The 12,573-nt window shown below is 45.8% G+C and overlaps 1 long non-coding RNA gene across 2 annotated transcripts in view; it reads left to right on the plus strand.

The window, feature by feature from the left end:
* LOC102902350 overlaps positions 1 to 12,573 on the plus strand; it is a 69,154-nt gene that overhangs the window by 1,322 nt on the left and 55,259 nt on the right. Inside the window, exon 1 of one of the 2 annotated variants that reach the window (XR_006593019.1) lies at positions 10,538 to 11,056. The exons of the other annotated variant lie outside the window; for it this stretch is intronic. This is a non-coding gene — a long non-coding RNA (uncharacterized LOC102902350). Of the gene's footprint in view, positions 1 to 10,537; positions 11,057 to 12,573 lie in introns of those variants that run through there. 2 annotated transcript variants of the gene reach the window in all.

The raw sequence follows: 12,573 nt of genomic DNA on the forward strand, positions 1-12,573 counted from the left end.
TTACTCACACCACCATCCTGGCTGGCCAGGACGGTGGGACAGAGACTTGAGTAAATGTTCCAGTTCTAAGTTTATGACATGGCACTGGCTCTGTGCCACACAATAGCGTCTGCCTCTGTACCTGTAGGAAGGCAACATTTTTTTCTGAGATTTTTCACCAGCAGTCGGGGTGGCAGTTTTAAGATTAAGCATTACAAGTCCAAGAAGCTTAAATCTTAAAATAGAAAAAAGAAAAAGGTCATAGAGAAGTTTAACAAATTAAATATGAAATGGATAACATGAAATTGGCAATGTTCGACCATTTTTGCCCAATTAAAATGGCAGTTTCATATGACTCAGTTGAGTATCTACAGTTTCAGTCTTGAATGCCCGGTGAGAAATAGGAAGTTAATTTGGTAGGTACTGGGGAGCCACCCCTGGAGGGAAATGCTATGATTGGAGCTGGTTTAACACAGTTGGTCCGGCAGGAATGTGAAGGAGGGACTGGAGGGGGAGAGACTGGATTAAACCTGACTATCATACCCATTGAATTGAAATACACCTCTACCTTTGCATCCATAGTACCAAACGATTGAGAAGCTAAATTTGCACTAACCTTCTAAGTTAAAGATGGAGAGTTTAAATGTCTCCCTAGAGATAGGCTTCCGTGGGTGGGCGGGCTGTGAGAATGGTTTTTTATGCTCCAGTAGATCCAAATCTTGGCAAGCTGTTCTACCAACTTGATTAAAACAACAATAACAACGACAGCAACAGTCTCTTACCTACATCAAGGGGGAAAGGAGGCATCTTCGAATCCACGGCTCTCCATGATTGCTTTCCCATCGCACAGAGCCCACACGGCCTGCTGAGACGCCCTTCCTGAAATGAATTCTCTTGAGAAACATAGATTTATATCTGCAGATAATACTGTGGATGGCATTTTCAATTTTTAATACTTTTTTGAGGATAAGGCAGACTGACAAAGGAATAAAATCCCATGAGAATAAAATCACAGGGCTTTTTTGGGCAAGCTTCCAAGTCACAGAATAGGCAAACTAGCAGGGACTACGCTTCACCGTTTCTCAAACTTTGGTGTGCATCCAGAGTCACTGGAGGCCTTGTTAGAACACAGACCGCTGAGCCTCACCCTCTGGATTTCTGATTCAGTAGACCCGAGTGGGTGGGGCTCGAGAATGTGCACCTCTAACATGTTCTCAGCTGAGGCTGATGCTTCTGGTCCCGGGACCACACGTTGAGAATGCTGCTGTACTCTGACTGAGGAAAGGTCTGAATGTGCCTGAGGGAGGGGGGCGCTGCTTCAGGAGAAAGAAAGAGAAGCGTGAAAGGTTAAAAAAGAAAACAAGAAGGCTAGAATACTCAGGTAACCGCTGTCATCCAGATGCGTCTGCATGAGTGAGCCCTGAGAATTAGCATTTCTAGAAAGTTCTCAGATGCTGCTGCTGCTTCTGGGCCAGGGACCACCCACACTTTGGGAACCACAGTCTGTGTGCCAGTTACATGGCAGCCCTCGAGGGTGACTGCCCCATTTTCAGATTTAAACTTGAGCTATTTTTAGAGGAGCCCCTTCAAAAATTTGGGCAGATTCTCTCTGGCAGGTTCTCTGAGACTGTTTCCCAGTCTCAATACCTTTTCTTAGTGAAGTGGGTAGCAAAGACAGAGAAGGAGCCCGGGGGAGGGTGGAGGCGGCAGAGAGCAATATGGTCACCTAATAATCTCTTTCCAGAGACCCACTGGTTCCCAAATCGCCAGATCTCCAAAGCTAAATATATATCCGTGTGAGTATTTTAAGCAATAGAGAAAATAGGAGAATATCAAAGGTGATGGTCTAGATACGATGCTATTAAGATTTGTTTTTAAACCTGCTGGTTGTTTGTTACATTAAAACCTGCTGAAAGGGAAAAACCGTGATCGTTACTCTTTGACCTGGACATTCTTGGAAACAGAAGGGGCCTGGGTTTTACAAGAATCAGTCTGCCTTCTGGAACACCATTTACTTTATAAAAACACCATGTGTGTTTTCTTTGCTATTCCTGGGGAACGAGTGCCAATTTCCAAATCCTTTCCTCTAGTTAAAAATGATGTTATCAAATATCTACTTAATAAGTAACTGTAAAATAATATGTTATTACATCAGGAATGAGCTTGGAGACCTCAAGATGCCAGAGACGAGATAGTTATGGCAGAGAGTGAGGGCCAGAGTGAATGGAGATATAAAGGCACCTCTATTTGATCACATCTTGAAATTATAGGGTTGTGGGGAAAATATTATCAAGTGTTCCTGAGAACTGGCAGTATTCTGGTTGCTATACTTTTTTTTTGATTTGTTTTTGAAGCAAAGCTTAAGTATAGTCATAAGGAAAGACTCTGGGTCTTTTTTTTTCATTTCCTATGATGACTTTAATATGGTAGTCATTCATTGAGGGGATTAAGGGATTAAGTAATGAAGGGGGTAGGGTTTGCCTTAAAATCAACAGCATAGGGGTGCCTGTGTGGCTCGCTCAGTTAAGGGTCTGACTCTTGACTGCAGCTCAGGTTATGATCTCACCATTCATGAGCTCGAGCCCCGGGTTGGGCTCTGTGCTGACAGTGCAGAGCCTGCTGGGACCCTCTCTCCCTCTCTCTGCCTCTTCCCCGTTTGTGTGTGTGTGTCTGTCTCTCTCTCTTTCTCAAAACAAATAAGTAAACATTTAAAAAAAGTTTTAAAATAAATCAGTAGCATGACCCATAGTACCATTTCTCCCTGTTGCAGTCCTAGTACATAGGACCATGCCCCAAATCCAGAATGATCCTTGACTAAATTAGGCTTTCTGGACTACTGCTTTCCATCTCACCTCGCAAGAAGATGGATTCGGTTGCAGAGAAATAAGTATGAGTGTAGGAATGATAGTACAAGTTTGTCTTTTTAGTCATCAGTTATATTGATTTTCTCAGCCATATTTCTCTGAAAATTGTCTCCAGAAGAAGAACATCAGCCAGGTGCCCTTTCTGGTCAGTATAATGTCAAATCTGCTTCCTCTGGTCATGGGTAGAGACCCTTTCAATCAGACTTTCCGTTGGAGGAGTCAAGGTCAATATCACTGAGAATCTGTAAAGTAGAGTTGCTAGATTTAGCAAATTAAAACACAGGACACCCAATTAAATTCGAATTCCAGGTATACAATCAATAATTTTTTAGTATAACTCTGTCCCACATGTGACTCTTCAAATTTAAATTAATCAAAATTAAATAAAATGTAAAATGTAATCGCCCAGTTTCACTGGCCATGTTGTCAAATGCACGCGGCTAGTGGCTACTGTATTGGACGGTGCAGATTAGCACACATTACAGAACATCTCCAGCACCAAAGAAAGTTCTGTTGGACAGTGCTGCTCTGAGTGAGCCGGGACGATGTTCCTGGAGGCTGCTCCTCAGGCAGATGGTGTCTGGTAGCGGGCCCTCGACATCCCATCTCTTCCTCCTTTACGAACAAAAATGAAGGTGATCCCCGAAGACCAGAGGGAAAGGGATAGCCCAGCCTTGCGCCTGTTAGTGGGGCTGATCACTCAGTACCCGGGCAGAACCAGTTAAATTCTCGGCCTAGCATTGCTCCCGAGAAAAACGGATCCTTCCGATAACAGAGCACTTACCAAGTCTACGTGGGATTTTGTCGTCGCAGTAACTCTGGGTGGTGAGCAGGCCCGGGAGAGAAACGACAACGGGAAGGTGAAACCCACGGCAGAAGGAATTGTCTCCTGCTGCAGTGCAGGTGTCCCACGCTTGGGCAGGCATCACAATCCCCCCCCCCCACCAGGGCTTGCTTCTTCAGATGCAAATTGCTGGACCCCGCCCCCAAAGTTCCTGATTCAGTTGGTCTGGGCTAGGGCCTAAGAATTTGCATTTCTCACAAATCCCCGGGTCAAAAATGCCAGTCCAGGGACCGCACTTTGTAGACCACTGCTGTGGTGTCATGGTCCTACCCCAGCCTAGTGCTACAGTCAGTCAAGGCTTTTCGTTTCTCTGACTTGGCAGACTCCTCGCTCTTTTAGGGCCACCGTAACAAGCTACATCTCTTCGCTCATTTGGATCATTATCACTTTTATCCTTTGAGCGGCTTTTATCCATCTGCTGGTTTGATAATAATGTTTATTTATTTTTGAGAGTGAGAGAGAGAGAGAGAGACAAAGTGTGAGCAGGGGAGGGGCAGAGAGAGAAGGAGACACAGAATCCAAAGCAGGCTCCAGGCTCTGAGCTGTCAGCACAGAGCCCGACGCGGGGCTTGAACTCACGAACGGCGAGATCATGACCTGAGCCAAAGTCAGACGCTCAACTGACTGAGCCACCCAGGCGCCCCTGCTGGTTTGATAATAAATCAGAGTGAAAGCAACACCAGCTGAGTCCAAGTTGATGCTCTCCTCCGTCTTTGCTGTGGCCCTAGTGTGCCCAGATTGTGGTCTGGCCATGCTCACTGGGTAGATCTTTTAAGTTTTCATTTACGTACCCACAAACTAAGCATCAGAAAGGGAAAAAGGAAATAACTGGCCCCGGGTCACAGAGCTAGTGAGAGGTGGAACCGGGATGCGAAGATTTCCAACCTCAGTTTTGGTACTAACAATGCCTGGAGATTTGTGAAAGTGTTCGGAGGTTGGTGACTTTTTTTTAAATGATAATGGAGTCTGTTATAATTTCAACCGTAAAGGCCTTAGATGTGGACTAGGTGTTTGGGGCAGTTTGTGGAGATCATCTGGACCTGTTTTGGCATCAGTCCCTTGGTTGCTTTATCACCCAGCTGACTACTTAGCCTTACGGTTGGTGGCGTTCACCATTTTACAGCTTTCAGTTTTTTTCATTCACTTGTGTAATTTACCATCATGATGGATTATTGGTTAAAGAGAGGAGGCATTATGAATATGATTTAGAATAGAGTGAGCTACTGAACTCTACACTTAAAAATGGCTAAGATGGTGGGGTGCCTGGGTGGCTCAATAAGTTGAGTGTCCGACTCCAGCTCAGGTCATGATCTCACAGCTTGTGAGTTCGAGGCCTGTGTCGGGCTCTGTGCTGACAGCTTGGAGCCTGGAGCCTGCTTGGGATTCTGTGTCTCCCTCCCTCTCTCTCTGCCCCTCCCCTGTTCGTGCTCTGTCTCTGTCTCTGTCTCTCAAAAATAAATAAACATTAAAAAAATTTTTTTAAATTGTTAAGGGGTGCCTGGGTGGCTCAGTCACTTGGGCACTTGGGCATCCAACTTTGGCTCAGGTCATGATCTCTCTCAGTTTGTGAGTTCAAGCCCCATGTCGGGCTCTGTGCTGACAGCTCAGAGCCTGGAGCCTGCTTCACATTCTGTGTCTCCCTCTCTCTCTGCCCTCCACACTCGTGCTCTCTCTCTCTCTCTCTCTCAAAGGTAAATAATAAACATTAAAAATATATAAAAAATGGTTAAGATGGTAAAAAACAAATGGAATGATCTAATGAGGGACATAAAAATGATAGTTCTCACTTGTGACCTCAGACCTATAAGGTATATTCATATTATCGTTTCTTAATACATCAAGATATCTCTAGTTCTTCTAAACAAAAGTTAAAAGGAGAAATTTGTATCCGATTTTCCTTTTCTTTTATTGGGAATAAAATTATCCAAACCCACAGTGTGTTATTTCTGGAGAAGTACTTGCAAATAGCAGCCAGAAAGTGCTCATGACTCCTCTTTTAGAAACAAACCATGAAAATTACAAGAATAAAGTAATTGATTTTTTTAAAGTGCAAAACTCAAGAATTCCAAATACCAGCTCATGGAAGATATTTGGAGGGCAGTAACACACAGTTAAATATCAATCTAGATATTAATACCCATTTGGTCCCCAAACACAATATTGATATGTCATTTTGAATTTATAGCTAAACCATGCTCTTTCCTGTATACTGAATTGAAAATAAGTAGCATCCCCCGCTTGCTAAATGGGGGAAAGTCAAACTTTGTCCTCATGTATTATGAGTATTATTAAAGAATATATTAAAATAGAAATTATAATACAATATTTAATAGTATTCAGATCTAAATTCATTTTTAAGTTGCTTCCTGTTATATATCATGCTAAAATAACACAGTGATCTAGCATTTCCCTGGAGGCTATGGGACTACACGTTTCTTTCTTTTTTTTTTTTTTAGTTAATTTTTTGAGAGAGAGACAGCAGGGAAGGGGCAAAGAGAGAGAATCCCAAGCAGGCTCCATGTTGTCAGCACAGAGCCCGACACGGGGCTCGAACTCACGAACTGTGACATCATGAGTCGTGAAATCACGAGCACTAGAGTCGAATGCTTAACTGACTGAGCTACCCAGGTGCCCTGAGATTACAAATTTCTGTGAATACACTTTATAAGGATCGATACTGGCCATCTTTGGAGAGAGTAGGGTCGGTTGGTGTGTATCTGTTTTCTGTTAGGGCTTTTATGCCAACATCATTTCTAGTGCAAGTAACAGAAATCTAAATCAAGCCAGTTTAAGCAAAAAGAGGGGTTTATTGGCTCAGGAAACTGGCATGTCCAGAAAGTAGAGCTTGTCTCAAGGGCTGGAAGACGTCAAATACATCAGAAGGCTGGGACGCCTGGGTGGCTCAGTTGGTTAGGCGGCAGACTCTCGATTTCGCCTCAGGTCGTGATCTCACAGTTGGTGAGTTTGAGCCCCGCATCGGGCTCTGCACTGACAGCACAGAGCCTGCTTGGGATTGTCTCTCTCCCTCTCTCTGCCCCTCCCCTGCTCGTGTGGGCTGTCTCGTGTGTGCTCTCTCTCAAATACTGAGAACAAACTGAGGGTTGACGGGGGGTGGGGAAGGCCGGAAAGTGGGTGATGGGCATTGAGGAGGGCACCTGTTGGGATGAGCACTGGGTGTTGTATGGAAACCAATTTGGCAATAAATTATATTAAAAATAATAAAAACAGGTGCTAGAAGGAAAGAAAAAAAGCCTCTTCACATTCCTGTGTCCCTTGAGGGCCAGGGACTCAGGGGCAGGTGGGTACCGGCAAACAAAATGGGATGTGCCTGAATGTGCCTGATACACATTTCTCCACGTGCAGAAGCAAGGCTACAGCCGTGACCTTGTCTGGGAGTCAGACGGGCCAGGAGAGAGGTTCCCCTCACCCGCATCCTCCAGCCCACGTCCTAGGCAGCATATTAGCCTTCCTGCGAATCCGGGCAGACGTGAATGGGATTTGAGTAGCAATGTGTAGGAGTCTAGAGAAGCTGGCAAAAGAGAATTAATTTTATTTAGACTTCAAGAGAAAAATCGGCTGTGCCAGCCTCTGAAGTAGCACTCACTCTCCTCTCCAGCAGGACTTTCGACAGTGATGACGATGTTCTGTATCTGTGCTGGTCCATTCTGGTAGCCGCTAACCACAAATGGCTGTCGAGCACGTGAAATGTGCCTAATGGGACCGAGGACATGACATTTTAATTTAATTCAATCTTAATTTAAATTTAAGTAGCCACGCGTGGCTACAAGCCGCCAACTTAGACAACACAACAACGTTTGCCAAATTATCTTGACTCGCCGCAGAGGACTAGGAGATTTATATAGGGTTAGGTCCTCCTTGTCATCGTGAAGTTAGTCCAGCATATGGGGTTGAGACAAGATCGATCCATATAAAATGCATGGGGAGCAAGACAGGTCAAAGTTAGCCAAACAAACGAACACATGAATAAATACAATGTGATCAGAGGAGGGAGGGATCCAGGTCAGCCACAGATATGAGAACTAGACTGTCCGGATTGATTGCTAGTTCTGCCACTTTCTGGTTGTGTGATTCTGGGCAAGTCGCTTACTACCTGTGTGCTCACTTTCTTTATCGTGAAACGGAAATGATAAAATTGCCAATTTTCTGGGTTGCTGTGAGGATGAAATGACATACTATTCGTGGAGTGTTTCGAACAGTATCTGAGATACAGTAAGTGCTAATTAAGTCTTAGCTGTTACCAAAGGGGACAAGAGATGACAGAGGAGGGAAAAGGGCACCAGCTTTCATGATCTCCATGCATGCAGGCACCTTCTTTATTTTTATTTATATAATTTTTTTTAAATGTTTATTTATCTTAGAGAGAGAGAGACAGAGTGCGAGTGGGGGAGGGGCAGAGAGAGAGGGAGACACAGAATCCGAAGCAGGCTCCAGGCTCTGAGCTGTCAGCACAGAGCCCCATGTGGGGCTCGAACTCACGAACCACGAGATCATGACCTGAGCTGAAGTCAGACGCTTAACCGACTGAGGCACTCGGGTGCCCCTGTGGGCACCTTCTTTAAATGTAACTGAGACCCCTTGTGAACAATTTGGTACTGAGCAGAAATGTTATTTATGGTGTCATTAGCTATTTGCATTCAAAATTTAATCCCAGTGTAGTTAATATACAGTATCATATTAGTTTTAGGTGTACGATATAGTGACTCAACAATTCTATACATTGCTCAGTGCTCACTGTGACAAGTTCACTCTTAATCCCCATCACCTATTTTACCCATCCGCCCCCACCCACTTCCCCTCTGGCAGCCGCCAGTGTGTTCTCTGTAGTTAAGGGTCTCTTTTTTCATTTGTCTCTTTTTTCTTTGTTTCTTCAGTTCCACGGAGGAGTGAAATCATGGTTATCTGTCTTTCTCTGACTGACTTACTTCACTTAGCTTTATACTTTCTAGATCCATCTATGTTATTGCAGATGGCAACATTTCATTGTTTTATGGCTGAATAATATTCTATTATATCTCCCTACCACATCATCTTTATCCACTCATCTATCAATGGACACTTGGGCTGCTTCCATAATTTGGCTCTTGCAAATAATGCTGCAATAAACATAGGAGTGCCTATATCTTCTTGAATTAGTGTTTTCATATTCTTTGGGTAAATAGTAGTGGAATTACTGGATCATGTGGTAATTACATTTTTATTTTTTGAGGAATCTCCATAGGGTTTTCCAGGGTGGCTGCACCAGTTTGCATTCCCACCAACAGTGCACAGGGATTCCTTTTTTCTCCACATCTTAGCCAACCCTCGTTGTTTCTTGTTGATTTTAGCCATTCTGACAGGTGTGAGGTGATAGCTCATTGTGGTTTTGATTTGCATTTCCCCGATGATGAGAGATATTGAGCATCTTTCCATGTGTCTGTCGGCCATCTGGATGTCTTCTTTGGCGAAATGTCTGTCCGTGTCTTCTGCTCATTTTTAATTGGATTATTTTGGTTTTTTTGTGTGTTGAGTTATATAAGTTCTTTATATAGTTTAGATACTAACCCTTTATCAGATACGTCATTTGGAAATACCTTCCCCCGTTCTGTAGGTTGTCTTTTTGGTTTTGTTGGTTGTTTCCTTTGGTGGGCAGAAGCTTTTTATCTTCATGAAGTCCCAGTAGTTCATTTTTGCTTTTGATTCCCTTGCCTCGGGAGGCATATCTAGAAAAACATTGCCGTGGCTGATGTCAGAGAAATTACTATCTGTGTTCCCTTCTAAGATTTTTATGGCTTCAGGCCTCACATTTAGGTCTTTCATCCATTTTAAGTTTATTTTTGTGGGTGGTGTGAGAAAGTGGTTCAATTTCATTCTTTTGCATGTTGCTGTCCAGTTTTCCCAACACCATTTGTTGTAGAGACTGTGCGTTTCCCATTACATCTTCTTGCCTCCTCTGTCGAAGGTTAATTGACCATATAATCGTGGGTTTATTTCTGGCCTCCCTATCTTGTTCCATTCATCTATGGGTCTGTTTTTGTGCCGGTACCATACTGTTTTGGTTACTACAGCTTTGTAGTTTATCTTGATATCTGGGGTTATGATACCTCGAGTTACGTTCTCTTTCAACGTAAGCAAGGGGTGATCTTGAGTGAAGTCCTAGCCTCAGAGGAGCTCAGAGGGTAGCTTACACCCCACGAGTTTATCCCAGATGCAAGTAAATCACCTGTGCTTTCAGAAGCCTACACCTGGTAGTCATTGGCTAAGCTCTACTTCGGGGAACCTAAGACCCCAGGCACGTCTGCCCTCCGCACGATGGGCGAAGCACTGTCGAAGCCAGGAGAGCGGGAAAGGCACATAGAACCATGGGGAGGGCACGCCGGAACAGTGAAAGGGATGGACTGTTTGGAGGAAGCACCTCCTGTTGTCCACTGAGTGCTATGGCTTTTGCTGAACAAGGGTGAGATGTTAAGTCTTTGGGGTAAACTGATGATGCCGATTGCTGTCTGCTCGCACCTCTGAGCGGCGGATCTCAAACTTCAGACTGTAAAAGATCCCTTGAGAAATTGTCTCAAGTGTAGATTCCCGGACCTCATCTGCAGACATTCTGATTCAGTTGATAGTGCCCAGGCAAGTTCATTTTCAACATGTTCCCCAGGCAATTCAGGTGCAGGGCTCCTTGGGAACCACTGCTTAGGGGCTGGTGGAGGCTGGCAAGAGGGTAGTGAGGGTGAGTGGTCAGGCCGGTCTGTAGGCAGGGTCCCCGGGGGTGCTTAATCAGTGCAATCAGGTGTCCACTCAGGAACAGCCATGGAAAAACACGGAAACCACTACACGAGACCCCCTTCCTGAGGAGGCGCAGAGTGAGATGGCTAGTCGGGGATTGGGGAAGCTGCACAACAATTGCCCTGACTGGTCATTATGTGAGCCTCGAGGGAAGGGGTGATGTGATTTACACAAGTACAATTAGCAGGTGTCTTAAGCTGAGTTCCCCTCGAAGCCCTGAGACTAGGACTCAGGTGCAAGCGGTTTACCTGGGAGGTGGTGCCGGGAAGCCCCAGCAGGGAAGTGGCGAGGAGCCCCCAATACAGGGTCAGTGATTGGTGTCCGTGAGCAGGTGGCCACCGGGCGCCACCGGGCGCTGGGGACATCTGCTGGGGACACCTGGGAGACTGTGTTGCACGTATCTCTGAACTGTCCCACTTGGTAGTGAGAAGCTGGGGTCTTTTGCCGCGAAGTCCCTTTTCTCCGTAGTTGAGGGCTGCCCCTTGGAACTGCTGGCCCCTAGATTTGTGGCGAACACACTCTGCAGCGGACGAGCCCAGGCGGAGTGATGGACGCTGGCAATGAGAAGCCACCTGCAAGTGCGGGCCTGGTGAGTGCTGAGTCAATCAGGCAGGACACCAAACGTGTCTGCGGTGGGGGCGGGGGGCTGGGAAGTGGTCGTCTCACTGTAAGGACGGGCTCTCACACTCAGTCGCCTGCCACCTGCAGAGTCGCTCTTAGATGGCCCTGCTCCCTCGCGGCCAGGGGGCGGGCTTTGTCCGAGGCGCTGCTGCGTCCCTCGTCCCTCCGCTGCAGGCCCTGCTGCCTTCAGTGGGCCTGCTCAGCCTGGCAGGATTTCCAGGCTGACCTCAGCCAGGGAACTGTCAGAGGTCCGGTCCTCCGGTGCCTCAGATTCCGGGACCCTTGGGCTGGTGGTGCTCAGAAACTAGTGTTCCCAAGGTAAGGAGGCAAGAGCTTCCCCCCCACCCCCTCGCCGTGTACATTTTCTGTTCACTCCATCGATGGACCTTGGAGTGCCACCCGGTCCTCAGAAGATACATCCCTGCCCCTACTGTGCCGGGCTGAGCTCACGGGGAAAGCTGTGAGGTGCAGTCAGCATTTGTGGAGTTCCTTCTGGAACTGCCTTTTCTATCCATTTCTTCCCAGCGTCATCTCTGGTCTTGCTCCTTCACCACTGTCTCTTTTGTTTACCTCTCATTACCTTATGGTGCTGATGAAGGCGGGCCCCCTGGTCCACACCCGATACACCGATCCTTGTCGTCAGTGAAGCGTGATAGGAAACAGGAGAAAATGACAAAGACAATTGGACTTAGTCAAGAAAGGCACGTCCCCAAAGTTTAGGGAAGAAGACTTGTAAAAACTTTAAAGATACGTGGGCATGAGCCCCTGGCCAGAAAGTCCAAAAGATAGAGATGAGCAAGAGAAAATGGGTGCCAAAAAACCTGCTCATGATACTTACCCACAGAGGAATCTGGAGAAGAGAGAAAATGGGCTGATCTCAGGAACCCATCCAGGCTGCAGAGAGGGCTCTTCTGTAGCCTTCATTTTAAAGGGCTACGTACAAAAACAGAAACCTGGCATCAATAAAGGATAAGCACAAAGCATGCCATAAACGTATCAGAAATCAAAAGACTAGAATAAGCTCAGACCTGAGAGTGACATTAATGTGGCCATAAAAAGGCTTTTATGCTATATTTGAGCCAGAAATAAAATGAGGAAAGGATAGGTCCTCTTGGGGCGAGTGAAATGGTAAAAACAAGTGGCGGGGAGAAAGAACCATACAGCTCCTGGTTTGTTTCCCCCTTTATTATTGTTTACTAACGGGAGCGCTCTTGAAACTGGAAAGGGTAAAAGGCTCTTGGTTAAACCAGAGGTAGGTGCAGAAATAGAAAAGAGTCACTGCGTGTTTGGAACAAGTTCAAGTCAGGCAGTCTGTAGGTGGAAGGGGCTGTTACGGAGGGTGGTGCATTCGGTTTTGTACGTAAAGTTTTCAAAGAACGTTTGTCTCAAAAAAAAGGAGAGGGCACCTGAGAAACGGTGGATCTGAAAACCATGGCAAATGAAAGCTGTTGGTGCCAGGTGGCTTTAGCCAGGAAATGGGGGAGG

The sequence above is a fragment of the Felis catus genome, chromosome X (assembly GCF_018350175.1).
Source record: "Felis catus isolate Fca126 chromosome X, F.catus_Fca126_mat1.0, whole genome shotgun sequence".
NCBI lineage: Eukaryota > Metazoa > Chordata > Mammalia > Carnivora > Felidae > Felis > Felis catus.